Consider the following 26,163-nt stretch of genomic DNA (forward strand, 5'->3'; position numbering starts at 1 on the left):
ACCGTTAGGCGGCCCCCATACCTCTGCTGCATATGTGACCATTTCCCTCTATTGCCTCACGTTATCTCTCTACATGCTACTTAAACACCTTCCCACTTAACTGCTCTCAGTCACCATCTGCTCCAAGTCTGACCACCATTTGCTGCTTCGTCAACCTACCAAGCAAGGGCATCAACACCCTGAGCGACAAAGTGCAAAATCCAGCCCACCTCACGCCTGGGGGGAGCAATGCCTCATCTTCCGCCTTCGGACCCTCCAACCACACAGCATCAATGTTGACTTCAGCCGTTTCCTCATCTTCCACCCCCACCTCATCTCAGACGCGCCCCTCCACTTGACTTGTCCCACCTGTCCATTTTCCTTCCCACCTATCCACTCCACACTCCACACTGACCTATCCCCATCAATGCTCCCCAACCCCCACCCACTTGCATGTACCTATCACCTTCACAGCAAGCTTCCCCCAGCTCCACAACCACCTCCAGTCCAATTACCGCTTTCGCTCTGCTCCAAGTCTCCAGTCTGCTCCAATTCAGCTCTCAGCCATTATGTACTGATACAGGCCTCAGCCATTCTGTACTGACCCAGGCCTCGAATCCTGTCCCATCCAGCTCTCAGCCATTCTGTCCTGATACAGGCCTCTAATACTCTCCAATCCAGCTCTCAGCCATTCTGTATGGATACAATCCTCTAATCCGCCCCCATCCAGCTCTCAGCCATCCTGTACTGACACAGGCCTCTAATCCGCCACCATCCAGCTCTCAGCCATTCTGTCCTGATACAGGCCTCTAATCCACTCCAATCCAACTTTCTGCAATTCTGTACTGACACAGGCCTCTAATCCTCCCCCATCCAGCTCTCAGCCATTCTGAACCGATACAGGCCTCTAATCCACTCCAATCCAACTTTCTGCAATTCTGTACTGATTCAGGCCTCTAATGCAGACTCATCCAGCTCTCAGCCATTCTGTACTGACCCAGGCCTCTAATCAACTCCAATCCAACTTTCTGCCATTCTGTACTGATCCAAGCCTTGAATCCTGCCTCATCCAGCTCTCAGCCATTCTGTACTGACACAGGCCTCTAATCAACTCCACTCCAACTTTCTGCCATTCTGTACTGATCCAAGCCTTGAATCCTGCCTCATCCAGCTCTCAGCCATTCTGTACTGACAGAGGCCTCTAATCCGCCCCCATCCAGCTCTCAGCCATCCTGTACTGACACAGGCCTCTAATCCACCACCATCCAGCTCTCAGCCATTCTGTATGGATACAATCCTCTAATCCGCCCCCATCCAGCTCTCAGCCATCCTGTACTGACACAGGCCTCTAATCCGCCACCATCCAGCTCTCAGCCATTCTGTCCTGATACAGGCCTCTAATCAACTCCAATCCAACTTTCTGCCATTCTGTACTGATCCAAGCCATGAATCCTGCCTCATCCAGCTCTCAGCCATTCTGTACTGATGCAGGCCTCTAATCCGCCCCTATCCAGCTCTCAGTCATCCTGTGCTAATCCGGGCCTCGAATCTGCCCGAATCCAGCTCTCAGCCATCCTGTGGTGACCCAGGCCTCGAATCCTGCCTCATCCAGCTCTCAGCCATCCTGTACTGACACAGGCCTCTAATCCGCCACCATCCAGCTCTCAGCCATTCTGTCCTGATACAGGCCTCTAATCCACTCCAATCCAACTTTCTGCAATTCTGTACTGACACAGGCCTCTAATCCGCCCCCATCCAGCTCTCAGCCATTCTGAACAGATACAGGCCTCTAATCCACTCCAATCCAACTTTCTGCAATTCTGTACTGATTCAGGCCTCTAATGCAGACTCATCCAGCTCTCAGCCATTCTGTACTGACACAGCCCTCTAATCCGCCTTTATCCAGCTCTCAGCCATTCTGTACTGACCCAGGCCTCTAATCCTGTCCCATCCAGCTCTCAGCCATTCTGTACTGACCCAGGCCTCTAATCCTGTCCCATCCAGCTCTCAGCCATCCTGTACTGATCCAGGCCTCTAATCCACTCCAATCCAGCTCTCAGTCATCCTGTGCTAATCTGGGCCTTGAATCAGCTCCAATCCAGCTCTCAGCCATTCAAGGCTGTTGCATCTCTCCATCGGCTCTTCTTCAGCTCTCAGCTGCTGTGCACTGATCCAGGCCTCTGGCTCACTCTATTCTTCCTTACAGCTGCTGCACACTAATCCAGGCCACCAGCCAATTCTGTTCTGCCTCTCAGCCTCTCCGCACCACACTAGGCCTCCAGAACACTGTGTGCTGGCTCACAGCTGCTCCACACTAATCCAGGTCTCCAGTCCACTCTGTTCTGCCTCTCAGCCTCACCACACCACTCTAGGCCTCCAGTCGACTGTGTGCTGGCTCACAGCTGCTCCACACTAATCCAGGCCTCCAGCCCACTCTGTTCTGCCTCTCAGCCTCACCACACCACTATAGGCCTCCAGCCCAATGTGTGCTGGCTCACAGCTGCCCTGCACTGATCCAGGTCTCCAGCCCACTTTGTTCTGCCGCACAGCTGCTCCGCAGTAATCCAGGTATCCTAATTTAATCTTGTCCCATTTGTCAGCACTTGGCCCTTATCCCTCTGAACCCTTCCTATTCATTTCGCCATTCAGATGCCTTTCGCATGTTGTAATTGTACCAACCTCCATCACTTCCTCTGGTAGCTCATTGCGTCCACGCAGCACCCCTCTGTGTGCGATAGTTGCCCCCTAGATCCCTTTGAAATCTTTCCCTTCTCACCCGAGACCTATGCCCTTTAAATTTGGAATCCTTTACCCCAGGGAAAGCAGCAGGTAAATCAGACACGGAAGAAAAGGACGATTACATTTTAATCACAGGCCAGTTTATTTTACACAGAGGGTGGTGAGTGCTCGGAATGTGCAGCCAGACGAGGCGGTGGTCTCAGTTTCGTGTCTCGTCCAACATAATGTTGAAAAATATGTTTCCCTGGCACCCTTAATCTTGGATGTGATTTCAACCTGAAGTCACTAATCTGATTGAAGAGAGATTTGCAAAGCTGCAGCTAGACATTGTAGAAAGTCGAGGCAAATTGGTTTTAAAAACTGCTTCCAGTTTCACAATCAAAGATTGTAAGTTGCTTTTATTCGCGTTGACATCAAATTCGGACGAGTGTTTGAAAAGAAAGTTGGAACTTTCCTTCCTCTTTTTCCGCGAATCAGGAGGCAGCCTGAAGGAAACAGGGGCGGGGCGCGTCCTTTGAAGGGATACATGCAGATAAGCAGTGCAGGCGCAGCCGTGGGTGGTATTTGAGTAAAACGGGAGTCCTGGAGACATTCGGTGATCCATTTGAAGAATGAAGCTGATCGACAGGCAGGGCAGGTTGAGTAAGTGAATGTCCGATGTTGCAAAAGTGAGTGAGTGTGAGAGTGAGAGGGAGCGGCTGTTGTGGGGTGTGAGCGAGTGTGAGCGCTGAGCATACTTACCTGGCAGGGGAGCTGACATGATCAGTGCGGTGGCGCTCCCAGGATGAGGCTATCCCATTGCACTTTGGGTGTGCTGACGCCTGCGATGTCCCCAAATGCGGGATACTCGACTGCAAAATTTGTGGTAGTGGGGGACTGCGTTCGCGCTCTCCCCTGATATACAAACTAATGGCAGAATCTAAATTGCACTTTTTCTGTAGGCAGTGCTGTTATACTGCAGCTTGCCTTCTCACGGCTCCGTTAACTTCCCTCTCCAAGCAAGATCCGTCCTAACTTTAAAACCGTTAGGCGGCCCCCATACCTCTGCTGCATATGTGACCATTTCCCTCTATTGCCTCACGTTATCTCTCTACATGCTACTTAAACACCTTCCCACTTAACTGCTCTCAGTCACCATCTGCTCCAAGTCTGACCACCATTTGCTGCTTCGTCAACCTACCAAGCAAGGGCATCAACACCCTGAGCGACAAAGTGCAAAATCCAGCCCACCTCACGCCTGGGGGGAGCAATGCCTCATCTTCCGCCTTCGGACCCTCCAACCACACAGCATCAATGTTGACTTCAGCCGTTTCCTCATCTTCCACCCCCACCTCATCTCAGACGCGCCCCTCCACTTGACTTGTCCCACCTGTCCATTTTCCTTCCCACCTATCCACTCCACACTCCACACTGACCTATCCCCATCAATGCTCCCCAACCCCCACCCACTTGCATGTACCTATCACCTTCACAGCAAGCTTCCCCCAGCTCCACAACCACCTCCAGTCCAATTACCGCTTTCGCTCTGCTCCAAGTCTCCAGTCTGCTCCAATTCAGCTCTCAGCCATTATGTACTGATACAGGCCTCAGCCATTCTGTACTGACCCAGGCCTCGAATCCTGTCCCATCCAGCTCTCAGCCATTCTGTCCTGATACAGGCCTCTAATACTCTCCAATCCAGCTCTCAGCCATTCTGTATGGATACAATCCTCTAATCCGCCCCCATCCAGCTCTCAGCCATCCTGTACTGACACAGGCCTCTAATCCGCCACCATCCAGCTCTCAGCCATTCTGTCCTGATACAGGCCTCTAATCCACTCCAATCCAACTTTCTGCAATTCTGTACTGACACAGGCCTCTAATCCTCCCCCATCCAGCTCTCAGCCATTCTGAACCGATACAGGCCTCTAATCCACTCCAATCCAACTTTCTGCAATTCTGTACTGATTCAGGCCTCTAATGCAGACTCATCCAGCTCTCAGCCATTCTGTACTGACACAGCCCTCTAATCCGCCTTTATCCAGCTCTCAGCCATTCTGTACTGACCCAGGCCTCTAATCAACTCCAATCCAACTTTCTGCCATTCTGTACTGATCCAAGCCTTGAATCCTGCCTCATCCAGCTCTCAGCCATTCTGTACTGACACAGGCCTCTAATCAACTCCACTCCAACTTTCTGCCATTCTGTACTGATCCAAGCCTTGAATCCTGCCTCATCCAGCTCTCAGCCATTCTGTACTGACAGAGGCCTCTAATCCGCCCCCATCCAGCTCTCAGCCATCCTGTACTGACACAGGCCTCTAATCCACCACCATCCAGCTCTCAGCCATTCTGTATGGATACAATCCTCTAATCCGCCCCCATCCAGCTCTCAGCCATCCTGTACTGACACAGGCCTCTAATCCGCCACCATCCAGCTCTCAGCCATTCTGTCCTGATACAGGCCTCTAATCAACTCCAATCCAACTTTCTGCCATTCTGTACTGATCCAAGCCATGAATCCTGCCTCATCCAGCTCTCAGCCATTCTGTACTGATGCAGGCCTCTAATCCGCCCCTATCCAGCTCTCAGTCATCCTGTGCTAATCCGGGCCTCGAATCTGCCCGAATCCAGCTCTCAGCCATCCTGTGGTGACCCAGGCCTCGAATCCTGCCTCATCCAGCTCTCAGCCATCCTGTACTGACACAGGCCTCTAATCCGCCACCATCCAGCTCTCAGCCATTCTGTCCTGATACAGGCCTCTAATCCACTCCAATCCAACTTTCTGCAATTCTGTACTGACACAGGCCTCTAATCCGCCCCCATCCAGCTCTCAGCCATTCTGAACAGATACAGGCCTCTAATCCACTCCAATCCAACTTTCTGCAATTCTGTACTGATTCAGGCCTCTAATGCAGACTCATCCAGCTCTCAGCCATTCTGTACTGACACAGCCCTCTAATCCGCCTTTATCCAGCTCTCAGCCATTCTGTACTGACCCAGGCCTCTAATCCTGTCCCATCCAGCTCTCAGCCATTCTGTACTGACCCAGGCCTCTAATCCTGTCCCATCCAGCTCTCAGCCATCCTGTACTGATCCAGGCCTCTAATCCACTCCAATCCAGCTCTCAGTCATCCTGTGCTAATCTGGGCCTTGAATCAGCTCCAATCCAGCTCTCAGCCATTCAAGGCTGTTGCATCTCTCCATCGGCTCTTCTTCAGCTCTCAGCTGCTGTGCACTGATCCAGGCCTCTGGCTCACTCTATTCTTCCTTACAGCTGCTGCACACTAATCCAGGCCACCAGCCAATTCTGTTCTGCCTCTCAGCCTCTCCGCACCACACTAGGCCTCCAGAACACTGTGTGCTGGCTCACAGCTGCTCCACACTAATCCAGGTCTCCAGTCCACTCTGTTCTGCCTCTCAGCCTCACCACACCACTCTAGGCCTCCAGTCGACTGTGTGCTGGCTCACAGCTGCTCCACACTAATCCAGGCCTCCAGCCCACTCTGTTCTGCCTCTCAGCCTCACCACACCACTATAGGCCTCCAGCCCAATGTGTGCTGGCTCACAGCTGCCCTGCACTGATCCAGGTCTCCAGCCCACTTTGTTCTGCCGCACAGCTGCTCCGCAGTAATCCAGGTATCCTAATTTAATCTTGTCCCATTTGTCAGCACTTGGCCCTTATCCCTCTGAACCCTTCCTATTCATTTCGCCATTCAGATGCCTTTCGCATGTTGTAATTGTACCAACCTCCATCACTTCCTCTGGTAGCTCATTGCGTCCACGCAGCACCCCTCTGTGTGCGATAGTTGCCCCCTAGATCCCTTTGAAATCTTTCCCTTCTCACCCGAGACCTATGCCCTTTAAATTTGGAATCCTTTACCCCAGGGAAAGCAGCAGGTAAATCAGACACGGAAGAAAAGGACGATTACATTTTAATCACAGGCCAGTTTATTTTACACAGAGGGTGGTGAGTGCTCGGAATGTGCAGCCAGACGAGGCGGTGGTCTCAGTTTCGTGTCTCGTCCAACATAATGTTGAAAAATATGTTTCCCTGGCACCCTTAATCTTGGATGTGATTTCAACCTGAAGTCACTAATCTGATTGAAGAGAGATTTGCAAAGCTGCAGCTAGACATTGTAGAAAGTCGAGGCAAATTGGTTTTAAAAACTGCTTCCAGTTTCACAATCAAAGATTGTAAGTTGCTTTTATTCGCGTTGACATCAAATTCGGACGAGTGTTTGAAAAGAAAGTTGGAACTTTCCTTCCTCTTTTTCCGCGAATCAGGAGGCAGCCTGAAGGAAACAGGGGCGGGGCGCGTCCTTTGAAGGGATACATGCAGATAAGCAGTGCAGGCGCAGCCGTGGGTGGTATTTGAGTAAAACGGGAGTCCTGGAGACATTCGGTGATCCATTTGAAGAATGAAGCTGATCGACAGGCAGGGCAGGTTGAGTAAGTGAATGTCCGATGTTGCAAAAGTGAGTGAGTGTGAGAGTGAGAGGGAGCGGCTGTTGTGGGGTGTGAGCGAGTGTGAGCGCTGAGCATACTTACCTGGCAGGGGAGCTGACATGATCAGTGCGGTGGCGCTCCCAGGATGAGGCTATCCCATTGCACTTTGGGTGTGCTGACGCCTGCGATGTCCCCAAATGCGGGATACTCGACTGCAAAATTTGTGGTAGTGGGGGACTGCGTTCGCGCTCTCCCCTGATATACAAACTAATGGCAGAATCTAAATTGCACTTTTTCTGTAGGCAGTGCTGTTATACTGCAGCTTGCCTTCTCACGGCTCCGTTAACTTCCCTCTCCAAGCAAGATCCGTCCTAACTTTAAAACCGTTAGGCGGCCCCCATACCTCTGCTGCATATGTGACCATTTCCCTCTATTGCCTCACGTTATCTCTCTACATGCTACTTAAACACCTTCCCACTTAACTGCTCTCAGTCACCATCTGCTCCAAGTCTGACCACCATTTGCTGCTTCGTCAACCTACCAAGCAAGGGCATCAACACCCTGAGCGACAAAGTGCAAAATCCAGCCCACCTCACGCCTGGGGGGAGCAATGCCTCATCTTCCGCCTTCGGACCCTCCAACCACACAGCATCAATGTTGACTTCAGCCGTTTCCTCATCTTCCACCCCCACCTCATCTCAGACGCGCCCCTCCACTTGACTTGTCCCACCTGTCCATTTTCCTTCCCACCTATCCACTCCACACTCCACACTGACCTATCCCCATCAATGCTCCCCAACCCCCACCCACTTGCATGTACCTATCACCTTCACAGCAAGCTTCCCCCAGCTCCACAACCACCTCCAGTCCAATTACCGCTTTCGCTCTGCTCCAAGTCTCCAGTCTGCTCCAATTCAGCTCTCAGCCATTATGTACTGATACAGGCCTCAGCCATTCTGTACTGACCCAGGCCTCGAATCCTGTCCCATCCAGCTCTCAGCCATTCTGTCCTGATACAGGCCTCTAATACTCTCCAATCCAGCTCTCAGCCATTCTGTATGGATACAATCCTCTAATCCGCCCCCATCCAGCTCTCAGCCATCCTGTACTGACACAGGCCTCTAATCCGCCACCATCCAGCTCTCAGCCATTCTGTCCTGATACAGGCCTCTAATCCACTCCAATCCAACTTTCTGCAATTCTGTACTGACACAGGCCTCTAATCCTCCCCCATCCAGCTCTCAGCCATTCTGAACCGATACAGGCCTCTAATCCACTCCAATCCAACTTTCTGCAATTCTGTACTGATTCAGGCCTCTAATGCAGACTCATCCAGCTCTCAGCCATTCTGTACTGACACAGCCCTCTAATCCGCCTTTATCCAGCTCTCAGCCATTCTGTACTGACCCAGGCCTCTAATCAACTCCAATCCAACTTTCTGCCATTCTGTACTGATCCAAGCCTTGAATCCTGCCTCATCCAGCTCTCAGCCATTCTGTACTGACACAGGCCTCTAATCAACTCCACTCCAACTTTCTGCCATTCTGTACTGATCCAAGCCTTGAATCCTGCCTCATCCAGCTCTCAGCCATTCTGTACTGACAGAGGCCTCTAATCCGCCCCCATCCAGCTCTCAGCCATCCTGTACTGACACAGGCCTCTAATCCACCACCATCCAGCTCTCAGCCATTCTGTATGGATACAATCCTCTAATCCGCCCCCATCCAGCTCTCAGCCATCCTGTACTGACACAGGCCTCTAATCCGCCACCATCCAGCTCTCAGCCATTCTGTCCTGATACAGGCCTCTAATCAACTCCAATCCAACTTTCTGCCATTCTGTACTGATCCAAGCCATGAATCCTGCCTCATCCAGCTCTCAGCCATTCTGTACTGATGCAGGCCTCTAATCCGCCCCTATCCAGCTCTCAGTCATCCTGTGCTAATCCGGGCCTCGAATCTGCCCGAATCCAGCTCTCAGCCATCCTGTGGTGACCCAGGCCTCGAATCCTGCCTCATCCAGCTCTCAGCCATCCTGTACTGACACAGGCCTCTAATCCGCCACCATCCAGCTCTCAGCCATTCTGTCCTGATACAGGCCTCTAATCCACTCCAATCCAACTTTCTGCAATTCTGTACTGACACAGGCCTCTAATCCGCCCCCATCCAGCTCTCAGCCATTCTGAACAGATACAGGCCTCTAATCCACTCCAATCCAACTTTCTGCAATTCTGTACTGATTCAGGCCTCTAATGCAGACTCATCCAGCTCTCAGCCATTCTGTACTGACACAGCCCTCTAATCCGCCTTTATCCAGCTCTCAGCCATTCTGTACTGACCCAGGCCTCTAATCCTGTCCCATCCAGCTCTCAGCCATTCTGTACTGACCCAGGCCTCTAATCCTGTCCCATCCAGCTCTCAGCCATCCTGTACTGATCCAGGCCTCTAATCCACTCCAATCCAGCTCTCAGTCATCCTGTGCTAATCTGGGCCTTGAATCAGCTCCAATCCAGCTCTCAGCCATTCAAGGCTGTTGCATCTCTCCATCGGCTCTTCTTCAGCTCTCAGCTGCTGTGCACTGATCCAGGCCTCTGGCTCACTCTATTCTTCCTTACAGCTGCTGCACACTAATCCAGGCCACCAGCCAATTCTGTTCTGCCTCTCAGCCTCTCCGCACCACACTAGGCCTCCAGAACACTGTGTGCTGGCTCACAGCTGCTCCACACTAATCCAGGTCTCCAGTCCACTCTGTTCTGCCTCTCAGCCTCACCACACCACTCTAGGCCTCCAGTCGACTGTGTGCTGGCTCACAGCTGCTCCACACTAATCCAGGCCTCCAGCCCACTCTGTTCTGCCTCTCAGCCTCACCACACCACTATAGGCCTCCAGCCCAATGTGTGCTGGCTCACAGCTGCCCTGCACTGATCCAGGTCTCCAGCCCACTTTGTTCTGCCGCACAGCTGCTCCGCAGTAATCCAGGTATCCTAATTTAATCTTGTCCCATTTGTCAGCACTTGGCCCTTATCCCTCTGAACCCTTCCTATTCATTTCGCCATTCAGATGCCTTTCGCATGTTGTAATTGTACCAACCTCCATCACTTCCTCTGGTAGCTCATTGCGTCCACGCAGCACCCCTCTGTGTGCGATAGTTGCCCCCTAGATCCCTTTGAAATCTTTCCCTTCTCACCCGAGACCTATGCCCTTTAAATTTGGAATCCTTTACCCCAGGGAAAGCAGCAGGTAAATCAGACACGGAAGAAAAGGACGATTACATTTTAATCACAGGCCAGTTTATTTTACACAGAGGGTGGTGAGTGCTCGGAATGTGCAGCCAGACGAGGCGGTGGTCTCAGTTTCGTGTCTCGTCCAACATAATGTTGAAAAATATGTTTCCCTGGCACCCTTAATCTTGGATGTGATTTCAACCTGAAGTCACTAATCTGATTGAAGAGAGATTTGCAAAGCTGCAGCTAGACATTGTAGAAAGTCGAGGCAAATTGGTTTTAAAAACTGCTTCCAGTTTCACAATCAAAGATTGTAAGTTGCTTTTATTCGCGTTGACATCAAATTCGGACGAGTGTTTGAAAAGAAAGTTGGAACTTTCCTTCCTCTTTTTCCGCGAATCAGGAGGCAGCCTGAAGGAAACAGGGGCGGGGCGCGTCCTTTGAAGGGATACATGCAGATAAGCAGTGCAGGCGCAGCCGTGGGTGGTATTTGAGTAAAACGGGAGTCCTGGAGACATTCGGTGATCCATTTGAAGAATGAAGCTGATCGACAGGCAGGGCAGGTTGAGTAAGTGAATGTCCGATGTTGCAAAAGTGAGTGAGTGTGAGAGTGAGAGGGAGCGGCTGTTGTGGGGTGTGAGCGAGTGTGAGCGCTGAGCATACTTACCTGGCAGGGGAGCTGACATGATCAGTGCGGTGGCGCTCCCAGGATGAGGCTATCCCATTGCACTTTGGGTGTGCTGACGCCTGCGATGTCCCCAAATGCGGGATACTCGACTGCAAAATTTGTGGTAGTGGGGGACTGCGTTCGCGCTCTCCCCTGATATACAAACTAATGGCAGAATCTAAATTGCACTTTTTCTGTAGGCAGTGCTGTTATACTGCAGCTTGCCTTCTCACGGCTCCGTTAACTTCCCTCTCCAAGCAAGATCCGTCCTAACTTTAAAACCGTTAGGCGGCCCCCATACCTCTGCTGCATATGTGACCATTTCCCTCTATTGCCTCACGTTATCTCTCTACATGCTACTTAAACACCTTCCCACTTAACTGCTCTCAGTCACCATCTGCTCCAAGTCTGACCACCATTTGCTGCTTCGTCAACCTACCAAGCAAGGGCATCAACACCCTGAGCGACAAAGTGCAAAATCCAGCCCACCTCACGCCTGGGGGGAGCAATGCCTCATCTTCCGCCTTCGGACCCTCCAACCACACAGCATCAATGTTGACTTCAGCCGTTTCCTCATCTTCCACCCCCACCTCATCTCAGACGCGCCCCTCCACTTGACTTGTCCCACCTGTCCATTTTCCTTCCCACCTATCCACTCCACACTCCACACTGACCTATCCCCATCAATGCTCCCCAACCCCCACCCACTTGCATGTACCTATCACCTTCACAGCAAGCTTCCCCCAGCTCCACAACCACCTCCAGTCCAATTACCGCTTTCGCTCTGCTCCAAGTCTCCAGTCTGCTCCAATTCAGCTCTCAGCCATTATGTACTGATACAGGCCTCAGCCATTCTGTACTGACCCAGGCCTCGAATCCTGTCCCATCCAGCTCTCAGCCATTCTGTCCTGATACAGGCCTCTAATACTCTCCAATCCAGCTCTCAGCCATTCTGTATGGATACAATCCTCTAATCCGCCCCCATCCAGCTCTCAGCCATCCTGTACTGACACAGGCCTCTAATCCGCCACCATCCAGCTCTCAGCCATTCTGTCCTGATACAGGCCTCTAATCCACTCCAATCCAACTTTCTGCAATTCTGTACTGACACAGGCCTCTAATCCTCCCCCATCCAGCTCTCAGCCATTCTGAACCGATACAGGCCTCTAATCCACTCCAATCCAACTTTCTGCAATTCTGTACTGATTCAGGCCTCTAATGCAGACTCATCCAGCTCTCAGCCATTCTGTACTGACACAGCCCTCTAATCCGCCTTTATCCAGCTCTCAGCCATTCTGTACTGACCCAGGCCTCTAATCAACTCCAATCCAACTTTCTGCCATTCTGTACTGATCCAAGCCTTGAATCCTGCCTCATCCAGCTCTCAGCCATTCTGTACTGACACAGGCCTCTAATCAACTCCACTCCAACTTTCTGCCATTCTGTACTGATCCAAGCCTTGAATCCTGCCTCATCCAGCTCTCAGCCATTCTGTACTGACAGAGGCCTCTAATCCGCCCCCATCCAGCTCTCAGCCATCCTGTACTGACACAGGCCTCTAATCCACCACCATCCAGCTCTCAGCCATTCTGTATGGATACAATCCTCTAATCCGCCCCCATCCAGCTCTCAGCCATCCTGTACTGACACAGGCCTCTAATCCGCCACCATCCAGCTCTCAGCCATTCTGTCCTGATACAGGCCTCTAATCAACTCCAATCCAACTTTCTGCCATTCTGTACTGATCCAAGCCATGAATCCTGCCTCATCCAGCTCTCAGCCATTCTGTACTGATGCAGGCCTCTAATCCGCCCCTATCCAGCTCTCAGTCATCCTGTGCTAATCCGGGCCTCGAATCTGCCCGAATCCAGCTCTCAGCCATCCTGTGGTGACCCAGGCCTCGAATCCTGCCTCATCCAGCTCTCAGCCATCCTGTACTGACACAGGCCTCTAATCCGCCACCATCCAGCTCTCAGCCATTCTGTCCTGATACAGGCCTCTAATCCACTCCAATCCAACTTTCTGCAATTCTGTACTGACACAGGCCTCTAATCCGCCCCCATCCAGCTCTCAGCCATTCTGAACAGATACAGGCCTCTAATCCACTCCAATCCAACTTTCTGCAATTCTGTACTGACACAGGCCTCTAATCCGCCCCCATCCAGCTCTCAGCCATTCTGAACAGATACAGGCCTCTAATCCACTCCAATCCAACTTTCTGCAATTCTGTACTGATTCAGGCCTCTAATGCAGACTCATCCAGCTCTCAGCCATTCTGTACTGACACAGCCCTCTAATCCGCCTTTATCCAGCTCTCAGCCATTCTGTACTGACCCAGGCCTCTAATCCTGTCCCATCCAGCTCTCAGCCATTCTGTACTGACCCAGGCCTCTAATCCTGTCCCATCCAGCTCTCAGCCATCCTGTACTGATCCAGGCCTCTAATCCACTCCAATCCAGCTCTCAGTCATCCTGTGCTAATCTGGGCCTTGAATCAGCTCCAATCCAGCTCTCAGCCATTCAAGGCTGTTGCATCTCTCCATCGGCTCTTCTTCAGCTCTCAGCTGCTGTGCACTGATCCAGGCCTCTGGCTCACTCTATTCTTCCTTACAGCTGCTGCACACTAATCCAGGCCACCAGCCAATTCTGTTCTGCCTCTCAGCCTCTCCGCACCACACTAGGCCTCCAGAACACTGTGTGCTGGCTCACAGCTGCTCCACACTAATCCAGGTCTCCAGTCCACTCTGTTCTGCCTCTCAGCCTCACCACACCACTCTAGGCCTCCAGTCGACTGTGTGCTGGCTCACAGCTGCTCCACACTAATCCAGGCCTCCAGCCCACTCTGTTCTGCCTCTCAGCCTCACCACACCACTATAGGCCTCCAGCCCAATGTGTGCTGGCTCACAGCTGCCCTGCACTGATCCAGGTCTCCAGCCCACTTTGTTCTGCCGCACAGCTGCTCCGCAGTAATCCAGGTATCCTAATTTAATCTTGTCCCATTTGTCAGCACTTGGCCCTTATCCCTCTGAACCCTTCCTATTCATTTCGCCATTCAGATGCCTTTCGCATGTTGTAATTGTACCAACCTCCATCACTTCCTCTGGTAGCTCATTGCGTCCACGCAGCACCCCTCTGTGTGCGATAGTTGCCCCCTAGATCCCTTTGAAATCTTTCCCTTCTCACCCGAGACCTATGCCCTTTAAATTTGGAATCCTTTACCCCAGGGAAAGCAGCAGGTAAATCAGACACGGAAGAAAAGGACGATTACATTTTAATCACAGGCCAGTTTATTTTACACAGAGGGTGGTGAGTGCTCGGAATGTGCAGCCAGACGAGGCGGTGGTCTCAGTTTCGTGTCTCGTCCAACATAATGTTGAAAAATATGTTTCCCTGGCACCCTTAATCTTGGATGTGATTTCAACCTGAAGTCACTAATCTGATTGAAGAGAGATTTGCAAAGCTGCAGCTAGACATTGTAGAAAGTCGAGGCAAATTGGTTTTAAAAACTGCTTCCAGTTTCACAATCAAAGATTGTAAGTTGCTTTTATTCGCGTTGACATCAAATTCGGACGAGTGTTTGAAAAGAAAGTTGGAACTTTCCTTCCTCTTTTTCCGCGAATCAGGAGGCAGCCTGAAGGAAACAGGGGCGGGGCGCGTCCTTTGAAGGGATACATGCAGATAAGCAGTGCAGGCGCAGCCGTGGGTGGTATTTGAGTAAAACGGGAGTCCTGGAGACATTCGGTGATCCATTTGAAGAATGAAGCTGATCGACAGGCAGGGCAGGTTGAGTAAGTGAATGTCCGATGTTGCAAAAGTGAGTGAGTGTGAGAGTGAGAGGGAGCGGCTGTTGTGGGGTGTGAGCGAGTGTGAGCGCTGAGCATACTTACCTGGCAGGGGAGCTGACATGATCAGTGCGGTGGCGCTCCCAGGATGAGGCTATCCCATTGCACTTTGGGTGTGCTGACGCCTGCGATGTCCCCAAATGCGGGATACTCGACTGCAAAATTTGTGGTAGTGGGGGACTGCGTTCGCGCTCTCCCCTGATATACAAACTAATGGCAGAATCTAAATTGCACTTTTTCTGTAGGCAGTGCTGTTATACTGCAGCTTGCCTTCTCACGGCTCCGTTAACTTCCCTCTCCAAGCAAGATCCGTCCTAACTTTAAAACCGTTAGGCGGCCCCCATACCTCTGCTGCATATGTGACCATTTCCCTCTATTGCCTCACGTTATCTCTCTACATGCTACTTAAACACCTTCCCACTTAACTGCTCTCAGTCACCATCTGCTCCAAGTCTGACCACCATTTGCTGCTTCGTCAACCTACCAAGCAAGGGCATCAACACCCTGAGCGACAAAGTGCAAAATCCAGCCCACCTCACGCCTGGGGGGAGCAATGCCTCATCTTCCGCCTTCGGACCCTCCAACCACACAGCATCAATGTTGACTTCAGCCGTTTCCTCATCTTCCACCCCCACCTCATCTCAGACGCGCCCCTCCACTTGACTTGTCCCACCTGTCCATTTTCCTTCCCACCTATCCACTCCACACTCCACACTGACCTATCCCCATCAATGCTCCCCAACCCCCACCCACTTGCATGTACCTATCACCTTCACAGCAAGCTTCCCCCAGCTCCACAACCACCTCCAGTCCAATTACCGCTTTCGCTCTGCTCCAAGTCTCCAGTCTGCTCCAATTCAGCTCTCAGCCATTATGTACTGATACAGGCCTCAGCCATTCTGTACTGACCCAGGCCTCGAATCCTGTCCCATCCAGCTCTCAGCCATTCTGTCCTGATACAGGCCTCTAATACTCTCCAATCCAGCTCTCAGCCATTCTGTATGGATACAATCCTCTAATCCGCCCCCATCCAGCTCTCAGCCATCCTGTACTGACACAGGCCTCTAATCCGCCACCATCCAGCTCTCAGCCATTCTGTCCTGATACAGGCCTCTAATCCACTCCAATCCAACTTTCTGCAATTCTGTACTGACACAGGCCTCTAATCCTCCCCCATCCAGCTCTCAGCCATTCTGAACCGATACAGGCCTCTAATCCACTCCAATCCAACTTTCTGCAATTCTGTACTGATTCAGGCCTCTAATGCAGACTCATCCAGCTCTCAGCCATTCTGTACTGACACAGCCCTCTAATCCGCCTTTATCCAGCTCTCAGCCATTCTGTACTGACCCAGGCCTCTAATCAACTCCAATCCAACTTTCTGCCATTCTGTACTGATCCAAGCCTTGAATCCTGCCTCATCCAGCTCTCAGCCATTCTGTACTGACACAGGCCTCTAATCAACTCCACTCCAACTTTCTGCCATTCTGTACTGATCCAAGCCTTGAATCCTGCCTCATCCAGCTCTCAGCCATTCTGTACTGACAGAGGCCTCTAATCCGCCCCCATCCAGCTCTCAGCCATCCTGTACTGACACAGGCCTCTAATCCACCACCATCCAGCTCTCAGCCATTCTGTATGGATACAATCCTCTAATCCGCCCCCATCCAGCTCTCAGCCATCCTGTACTGACACAGGCCTCTAATCCGCCACCATCCAGCTCTCAGCCATTCTGTCCTGATACAGGCCTCTAATCAACTCCAATCCAACTTTCTGCCATTCTGTACTGATCCAAGCCATGAATCCTGCCTCATCCAGCTCTCAGCCATTCTGTACTGATGCAGGCCTCTAATCCGCCCCTATCCAGCTCTCAGTCATCCTGTGCTAATCCGGGCCTCGAATCTGCCCGAATCCAGCTCTCAGCCATCCTGTGGTGACCCAGGCCTCGAATCCTGCCTCATCCAGCTCTCAGCCATCCTGTACTGACACAGGCCTCTAATCCGCCACCATCCAGCTCTCAGCCATTCTGTCCTGATACAGGCCTCTAATCCACTCCAATCCAACTTTCTGCAATTCTGTACTGACACAGGCCTCTAATCCGCCCCCATCCAGCTCTCAGCCATTCTGAACAGATACAGGCCTCTAATCCACTCCAATCCAACTTTCTGCAATTCTGTACTGATTCAGGCCTCTAATGCAGACTCATCCAGCTCTCAGCCATTCTGTACTGACACAGCCCTCTAATCCGCCTTTATCCAGCTCTCAGCCATTCTGTACTGACCCAGGCCTCTAATCCTGTCCCATCCAGCTCTCAGCCATTCTGTACTGACCCAGGCCTCTAATCCTGTCCCATCCAGCTCTCAGCCATCCTGTACTGATCCAGGCCTCTAATCCACTCCAATCCAGCTCTCAGTCATCCTGTGCTAATCTGGGCCTTGAATCAGCTCCAATCCAGCTCTCAGCCATTCAAGGCTGTTGCATCTCTCCATCGGCTCTTCTTCAGCTCTCAGCTGCTGTGCACTGATCCAGGCCTCTGGCTCACTCTATTCTTCCTTACAGCTGCTGCACACTAATCCAGGCCACCAGCCAATTCTGTTCTGCCTCTCAGCCTCTCCGCACCACACTAGGCCTCCAGAACACTGTGTGCTGGCTCACAGCTGCTCCACACTAATCCAGGTCTCCAGTCCACTCTGTTCTGCCTCTCAGCCTCACCACACCACTCTAGGCCTCCAGTCGACTGTGTGCTGGCTCACAGCTGCTCCACACTAATCCAGGCCTCCAGCCCACTCTGTTCTGCCTCTCAGCCTCACCACACCACTATAGGCCTCCAGCCCAATGTGTGCTGGCTCACAGCTGCCCTGCACTGATCCAGGTCTCCAGCCCACTTTGTTCTGCCGCACAGCTGCTCCGCAGTAATCCAGGTATCCTAATTTAATCTTGTCCCATTTGTCAGCACTTGGCCCTTATCCCTCTGAACCCTTCCTATTCATTTCGCCATTCAGATGCCTTTCGCATGTTGTAATTGTACCAACCTCCATCACTTCCTCTGGTAGCTCATTGCGTCCACGCAGCACCCCTCTGTGTGCGATAGTTGCCCCCTAGATCCCTTTGAAATCTTTCCCTTCTCACCCGAGACCTATGCCCTTTAAATTTGGAATCCTTTACCCCAGGGAAAGCAGCAGGTAAATCAGACACGGAAGAAAAGGACGATTACATTTTAATCACAGGCCAGTTTATTTTACACAGAGGGTGGTGAGTGCTCGGAATGTGCAGCCAGACGAGGCGGTGGTCTCAGTTTCGTGTCTCGTCCAACATAATGTTGAAAAATATGTTTCCCTGGCACCCTTAATCTTGGATGTGATTTCAACCTGAAGTCACTAATCTGATTGAAGAGAGATTTGCAAAGCTGCAGCTAGACATTGTAGAAAGTCGAGGCAAATTGGTTTTAAAAACTGCTTCCAGTTTCACAATCAAAGATTGTAAGTTGCTTTTATTCGCGTTGACATCAAATTCGGACGAGTGTTTGAAAAGAAAGTTGGAACTTTCCTTCCTCTTTTTCCGCGAATCAGGAGGCAGCCTGAAGGAAACAGGGGCGGGGCGCGTCCTTTGAAGGGATACATGCAGATAAGCAGTGCAGGCGCAGCCGTGGGTGGTATTTGAGTAAAACGGGAGTCCTGGAGACATTCGGTGATCCATTTGAAGAATGAAGCTGATCGACAGGCAGGGCAGGTTGAGTAAGTGAATGTCCGATGTTGCAAAAGTGAGTGAGTGTGAGAGTGAGAGGGAGCGGCTGTTGTGGGGTGTGAGCGAGTGTGAGCGCTGAGCATACTTACCTGGCAGGGGAGCTGACATGATCAGTGCGGTGGCGCTCCCAGGATGAGGCTATCCCATTGCACTTTGGGTGTGCTGACGCCTGCGATGTCCCCAAATGCGGGATACTCGACTGCAAAATTTGTGGTAGTGGGGGACTGCGTTCGCGCTCTCCCCTGATATACAAACTAATGGCAGAATCTAAATTGCACTTTTTCTGTAGGCAGTGCTGTTATACTGCAGCTTGCCTTCTCACGGCTCCGTTAACTTCCCTCTCCAAGCAAGATCCGTCCTAACTTTAAAACCGTTAGGCGGCCCCCATACCTCTGCTGCATATGTGACCATTTCCCTCTATTGCCTCACGTTATCTCTCTACATGCTACTTAAACACCTTCCCACTTAACTGCTCTCAGTCACCATCTGCTCCAAGTCTGACCACCATTTGCTGCTTCGTCAACCTACCAAGCAAGGGCATCAACACCCTGAGCGACAAAGTGCAAAATCCAGCCCACCTCACGCCTGGGGGGAGCAATGCCTCATCTTCCGCCTTCGGACCCTCCAACCACACAGCATCAATGTTGACTTCAGCCGTTTCCTCATCTTCCACCCCCACCTCATCTCAGACGCGCCCCTCCACTTGACTTGTCCCACCTGTCCATTTTCCTTCCCACCTATCCACTCCACACTCCACACTGACCTATCCCCATCAATGCTCCCCAACCCCCACCCACTTGCATCTACCTATCACCTTCACAGCAAGCTTCCCCCAGCTCCACAACCACCTCCAGTCCAATTACCGCTTTCGCTCTGCTCCAAGTCTCCAGTCTGCTCCAATTCAGCTCTCAGCCATTATGTACTGATACAGGCCTCAGCCATTCTGTACTGACCCAGGCCTCGAATCCTGTCCCATCCAGCTCTCAGCCATTCTGTCCTGATACAGGCCTCTAATACTCTCCAATCCAGCTCTCAGCCATTCTGTATGGATACAATCCTCTAATCCGCCCCCATCCAGCTCTCAGCCATCCTGTACTGACACAGGCCTCTAATCCGCCACCATCCAGCTCTCAGCCATTCTGTCCTGATACAGGCCTCTAATCCACTCCAATCCAACTTTCTGCAATTCTGTACTGACACAGGCCTCTAATCCTCCCCCATCCAGCTCTCAGCCATTCTGAACCGATACAGGCCTCTAATCCACTCCAATCCAACTTTCTGCAATTCTGTACTGATTCAGGCCTCTAATGCAGACTCATCCAGCTCTCAGCCATTCTGTACTGACACAGCCCTCTAATCCGCCTTTATCCAGCTCTCAGCCATTCTGTACTGACCCAGGCCTCTAATCAACTCCAATCCAACTTTCTGCCATTCTGTACTGATCCAAGCCTTGAATCCTGCCTCATCCAGCTCTCAGCCATTCTGTACTGACACAGGCCTCTAATCAACTCCACTCCAACTTTCTGCCATTCTGTACTGATCCAAGCCTTGAATCCTGCCTCATCCAGCTCTCAGCCATTCTGTACTGACAGAGGCCTCTAATCCGCCCCCATCCAGCTCTCAGCCATCCTGTACTGACACAGGCCTCTAATCCACCACCATCCAGCTCTCAGCCATTCTGTATGGATACAATCCTCTAATCCGCCCCCATCCAGCTCTCAGCCATCCTGTACTGACACAGGCCTCTAATCCGCCACCATCCAGCTCTCAGCCATTCTGTCCTGATACAGGCCTCTAATCAACTCCAATCCAACTTTCTGCCATTCTGTACTGATCCAAGCCATGAATCCTGCCTCATCCAGCTCTCAGCCATTCTGTACTGATGCAGGCCTCTAATCCGCCCCTATCCAGCTCTCAGTCATCCTGTGCTAATCCGGGCCTCGAATCTGCCCGAATCCAGCTCTCAGCCATCCTGTGGTGACCCAGGCCTCGAATCCTGCCTCATCCAGCTCTCAGCCATCCTGTACTGACACAGGCCTCTAATCCGCCACCATCCAGCTCTCAGCCATTCTGTCCTGATACAGGCCTCTAATCCACTCCAATCCAACTTTCTGCAATTCTGTACTGACACAGGCCTCTAATCCGCCCCCATCCAGCTCTCAGCCATTCTGAACAGATACAGGCCTCTAATCCACTCCAATCCAACTTTCTGCAATTCTGTACTGATTCAGGCCTCTAATGCAGACTCATCCAGCTCTCAGCCATTCTGTACTGACACAGCCCTCTAATCCGCCTTTATCCAGCTCTCAGCCATTCTGTACTGACCCAGGCCTCTAATCCTGTCCCATCCAGCTCTCAGCCATTCTGTACTGACCCAGGCCTCTAATCCTGTCCCATCCAGCTCTCAGCCATCCTGTACTGATCCAGGCCTCTAATCCACTCCAATCCAGCTCTCAGTCATCCTGTGCTAATCTGGGCCTTGAATCAGCTCCAATCCAGCTCTCAGCCATTCAAGGCTGTTGCATCTCTCCATCGGCTCTTCTTCAGCTCTCAGCTGCTGTGCACTGATCCAGGCCTCTGGCTCACTCTATTCTTCCTTACAGCTGCTGCACACTAATCCAGGCCACCAGCCAATTCTGTTCTGCCTCTCAGCCTCTCCGCACCACACTAGGCCTCCAGAACACTGTGTGCTGGCTCACAGCTGCTCCACACTAATCCAGGTCTCCAGTCCACTCTGTTCTGCCTCTCAGCCTCACCACACCACTCTAGGCCTCCAGTCGACTGTGTGCTGGCTCACAGCTGCTCCACACTAATCCAGGCCTCCAGCCCACTCTGTTCTGCCTCTCAGCCTCACCACACCACTATAGGCCTCCAGCCCAATGTGTGCTGGCTCACAGCTGCCCTGCACTGATCCAGGTCTCCAGCCCACTTTGTTCTGCCGCACAGCTGCTCCGCAGTAATCCAGGTATCCTAATTTAATCTTGTCCCATTTGTCAGCACTTGGCCCTTATCCCTCTGAACCCTTCCTATTCATTTCGCCATTCAGATGCCTTTCGCATGTTGTAATTGTACCAACCTCCATCACTTCCTCTGGTAGCTCATTGCGTCCACGCAGCACCCCTCTGTGTGCGATAGTTGCCCCCTAGATCCCTTTGAAATCTTTCCCTTCTCACCCGAGACCTATGCCCTTTAAATTTGGAATCCTTTACCCCAGGGAAAGCAGCAGGTAAATCAGACACGGAAGAAAAGGACGATTACATTTTAATCACAGGCCAGTTTATTTTACACAGAGGGTGGTGAGTGCTCGGAATGTGCAGCCAGACGAGGCGGTGGTCTCAGTTTCGTGTCTCGTCCAACATAATGTTGAAAAATATGTTTCCCTGGCACCCTTAATCTTGGATGTGATTTCAACCTGAAGTCACTAATCTGATTGAAGAGAGATTTGCAAAGCTGCAGCTAGACATTGTAGAAAGTCGAGGCAAATTGGTTTTAAAAACTGCTTCCAGTTTCACAATCAAAGATTGTAAGTTGCTTTTATTCGCGTTGACATCAAATTCGGACGAGTGTTTGAAAAGAAAGTTGGAACTTTCCTTCCTCTTTTTCCGCGAATCAGGAGGCAGCCTGAAGGAAACAGGGGCGGGGCGCGTCCTTTGAAGGGATACATGCAGATAAGCAGTGCAGGCGCAGCCGTGGGTGGTATTTGAGTAAAACGGGAGTCCTGGAGACATTCGGTGATCCATTTGAAGAATGAAGCTGATCGACAGGCAGGGCAGGTTGAGTAAGTGAATGTCCGATGTTGCAAAAGTGAGTGAGTGTGAGAGTGAGAGGGAGCGGCTGTTGTGGGGTGTGAGCGAGTGTGAGCGCTGAGCATACTTACCTGGCAGGGGAGCTGACATGATCAGTGCGGTGGCGCTCCCAGGATGAGGCTATCCCATTGCACTTTGGGTGTGCTGACGCCTGCGATGTCCCCAAATGCGGGATACTCGACTGCAAAATTTGTGGTAGTGGGGGACTGCGTTCGCGCTCTCCCCTGATATACAAACTAATGGCAGAATCTAAATTGCACTTTTTCTGTAGGCAGTGCTGTTATACTGCAGCTTGCCTTCTCACGGCTCCGTTAACTTCCCTCTCCAAGCAAGATCCGTCCTAACTTTAAAACCGTTAGGCGGCCCCCATACCTCTGCTGCATATGTGACCATTTCCCTCTATTGCCTCACGTTATCTCTCTACATGCTACTTAAACACCTTCCCACTTAACTGCTCTCAGTCACCATCTGCTCCAAGTCTGACCACCATTTGCTGCTTCGTCAACCTACCAAGCAAGGGCATCAACACCCTGAGCGACAAAGTGCAAAATCCAGCCCACCTCACGCCTGGGGGGAGCAATGCCTCATCTTCCGCCTTCGGACCCTCCAACCACACAGCATCAATGTTGACTTCAGCCGTTTCCTCATCTTCCACCCCCACCTCATCTCAGACGCGCCCCTCCACTTGACTTGTCCCACCTGTCCATTTTCCTTCCCACCTATCCACTCCACACTCCACACTGACCTATCCCCATCAATGCTCCCCAACCCCCACCCACTTGCATGTACCTATCACCTTCACAGCAAGCTTCCCCCAGCTCCACAACCACCTCCAGTCCAATTACCGCTTTCGCTCTGCTCCAAGTCTCCAGTCTGCTCCAATTCAGCTCTCAGCCATTATGTACTGATACAGGCCTCAGCCATTCTGTACTGACCCAGGCCTCGAATCCTGTCCCATCCAGCTCTCAGCCATTCTGTCCTGATACAGGCCTCTAATACTCTCCAATCCAGCTCTCAGCCATTCTGTATGGATACAATCCTCTAATCCGCCCCCATCCAGCTCTCAGCCATCCTGTACTGACACAGGCCTCTAATCCGCCACCATCCAGCTCTCAGCCATTCTGTCCTGATACAGGCCTCTAATCCACTCCAATCCAACTTTCTGCAATTCTGTACTGACACAGGCCTCTAATCCTCCCCCATCCAGCTCTCAGCCATTCTGAACCGATACAGGCCTCTAATCCACTCCAATCCAACTTTCTGCAATTCTGTACTGATTCAGGCCTCTAATGCAGACTCATCCAGCTCTCAGCCATTCTGTACTGACACAGCCCTCTAATCCGCCTTTATCCAGCTCTCAGCCATTCTGTACTGACCCAGGCCTCTAATCAACTCCAATCCAACTTTCTGCCATTCTGTACTGATCCAAGCCTTGAATCCTGCCTCATCCAGCTCTCAGCCATTCTGTACTGACACAGGCCTCTAATCAACTCCACTCCAACTTTCTGCCATTCTGTACTGATCCAAGCCTTGAATCCTGCCTCATCCAGCTCTCAGCCATTCTGTACTGACAGAGGCCTCTAATCCGCCCCCATCCAGCTCTCAGCCATCCTGTACTGACACAGGCCTCTAATCCACCACCATCCAGCTCTCAGCCATTCTGTATGGATACAATCCTCTAATCCGCCCCCATCCAGCTCTCAGCCATCCTGTACTGACACAGGCCTCTAATCCGCCACCATCCAGCTCTCAGCCATTCTGTCCTGATACAGGCCTCTAATCAACTCCAATCCAACTTTCTGCCATTCTGTACTGATCCAAGCCATGAATCCTGCCTCATCCAGCTCTCAGCCATTCTGTACTGATGCAGGCCTCTAATCCGCCCCTATCCAGCTCTCAGTCATCCTGTGCTAATCCGGGCCTCGAATCTGCCCGAATCCAGCTCTCAGCCATCCTGTGGTGACCCAGGCCTCGAATCCTGCCTCATCCAGCTCTCAGCCATCCTGTACTGACACAGGCCTCTAATCCGCCACCATCCAGCTCTCAGCCATTCTGTCCTGATACAGGCCTCTAATCCACTCCAATCCAACTTTCTGCAATTCTGTACTGACACAGGCCTCTAATCCGCCCCCATCCAGCTCTCAGCCATTCTGAACAGATACAGGCCTCTAATCCACTCCAATCCAACTTTCTGCAATTCTGTACTGATTCAGGCCTCTAATGCAGACTCATCCAGCTCTCAGCCATTCTGTACTGACACAGCCCTCTAATCCGCCTTTATCCAGCTCTCAGCCATTCTGTACTGACCCAGGCCTCTAATCCTGTCCCATCCAGCTCTCAGCCATTCTGTACTGACCCAGGCCTCTAATCCTGTCCCATCCAGCTCTCAGCCATCCTGTACTGATCCAGGCCTCTAATCCACTCCAATCCAGCTCTCAGTCATCCTGTGCTAATCTGGGCCTTGAATCAGCTCCAATCCAGCTCTCAGCCATTCAAGGCTGTTGCATCTCTCCATCGGCTCTTCTTCAGCTCTCAGCTGCTGTGCACTGATCCAGGCCTCTGGCTCACTCTATTCTTCCTTACAGCTGCTGCACACTAATCCAGGCCACCAGCCAATTCTGTTCTGCCTCTCAGCCTCTCCGCACCACACTAGGCCTCCAGAACACTGTGTGCTGGCTCACAGCTGCTCCACACTAATCCAGGTCTCCAGTCCACTCTGTTCTGCCTCTCAGCCTCACCACACCACTCTAGGCCTCCAGTCGACTGTGTGCTGGCTCACAGCTGCTCCACACTAATCCAGGCCTCCAGCCCACTCTGTTCTGCCTCTCAGCCTCACCACACCACTATAGGCCTCCAGCCCAATGTGTGCTGGCTCACAGCTGCCCTGCACTGATCCAGGTCTCCAGCCCACTTTGTTCTGCCGCACAGCTGCTCCGCAGTAATCCAGGTATCCTAATTTAATCTTGTCCCATTTGTCAGCACTTGGCCCTTATCCCTCTGAACCCTTCCTATTCATTTCGCCATTCAGATGCCTTTCGCATGTTGTAATTGTACCAACCTCCATCACTTCCTCTGGTAGCTCATTGCGTCCACGCAGCACCCCTCTGTGTGCGATAGTTGCCCCCTAGATCCCTTTGAAATCTTTCCCTTCTCACCCGAGACCTATGCCCTTTAAATTTGGAATCCTTTACCCCAGGGAAAGCAGCAGGTAAATCAGACACGGAAGAAAAGGACGATTACATTTTAATCACAGGCCAGTTTATTTTACACAGAGGGTGGTGAGTGCTCGGAATGTGCAGCCAGACGAGGCGGTGGTCTCAGTTTCGTGTCTCGTCCAACATAATGTTGAAAAATATGTTTCCCTGGCACCCTTAATCTTGGATGTGATTTCAACCTGAAGTCACTAATCTGATTGAAGAGAGATTTGCAAAGCTGCAGCTAGACATTGTAGAAAGTCGAGGCAAATTGGTTTTAAAAACTGCTTCCAGTTTCACAATCAAAGATTGTAAGTTGCTTTTATTCGCGTTGACATCAAATTCGGACGAGTGTTTGAAAAGAAAGTTGGAACTTTCCTTCCTCTTTTTCCGCGAATCAGGAGGCAGCCTGAAGGAAACAGGGGCGGGGCGCGTCCTTTGAAGGGATACATGCAGATAAGCAGTGCAGGCGCAGCCGTGGGTGGTATTTGAGTAAAACGGGAGTCCTGGAGACATTCGGTGATCCATTTGAAGAATGAAGCT

General features: G+C 51.6%; 6 non-coding genes across 6 annotated transcripts; all 6 read left to right on the forward strand.

The window, feature by feature from the left end:
- Positions 1-3,451: 3,451 nt before the first annotated feature.
- LOC140455700 (U1 spliceosomal RNA) lies at positions 3,452-3,615 on the forward strand. Its single transcript, XR_011952964.1, has one exon. It is a non-coding gene; the product is annotated as a U1 spliceosomal RNA (small nuclear RNA).
- A 3,624-nt stretch (positions 3,616-7,239) lies between these two features.
- LOC140455701 (U1 spliceosomal RNA) lies at positions 7,240-7,403 on the forward strand. The gene has a single exon (XR_011952965.1). It is a non-coding gene; the product is annotated as a U1 spliceosomal RNA (small nuclear RNA).
- A 3,624-nt stretch (positions 7,404-11,027) lies between these two features.
- On the forward strand, positions 11,028-11,191 carry LOC140455702 (U1 spliceosomal RNA). The gene has a single exon (XR_011952966.1). It is a non-coding gene; the product is annotated as a U1 spliceosomal RNA (small nuclear RNA).
- Positions 11,192-14,913: 3,722 nt separating this feature from the next.
- On the forward strand, positions 14,914-15,077 carry LOC140455703 (U1 spliceosomal RNA). The gene has a single exon (XR_011952967.1). It is a non-coding gene; the product is annotated as a U1 spliceosomal RNA (small nuclear RNA).
- A 3,624-nt stretch (positions 15,078-18,701) lies between these two features.
- On the forward strand, positions 18,702-18,865 carry LOC140455704 (U1 spliceosomal RNA). The gene has a single exon (XR_011952968.1). It is a non-coding gene; the product is annotated as a U1 spliceosomal RNA (small nuclear RNA).
- Positions 18,866-22,489: 3,624 nt separating this feature from the next.
- Positions 22,490-22,653, forward strand: LOC140455705 (U1 spliceosomal RNA). Its single transcript, XR_011952969.1, has one exon. It is a non-coding gene; the product is annotated as a U1 spliceosomal RNA (small nuclear RNA).
- Positions 22,654-26,163: the final 3,510 nt, after the last annotated feature.

Source organism: Chiloscyllium punctatum, chromosome 30 (genome assembly GCF_047496795.1).
Source record: "Chiloscyllium punctatum isolate Juve2018m chromosome 30, sChiPun1.3, whole genome shotgun sequence".
In the NCBI taxonomy this organism is placed as follows: Eukaryota; Metazoa; Chordata; class Chondrichthyes; order Orectolobiformes; family Hemiscylliidae; genus Chiloscyllium; species Chiloscyllium punctatum.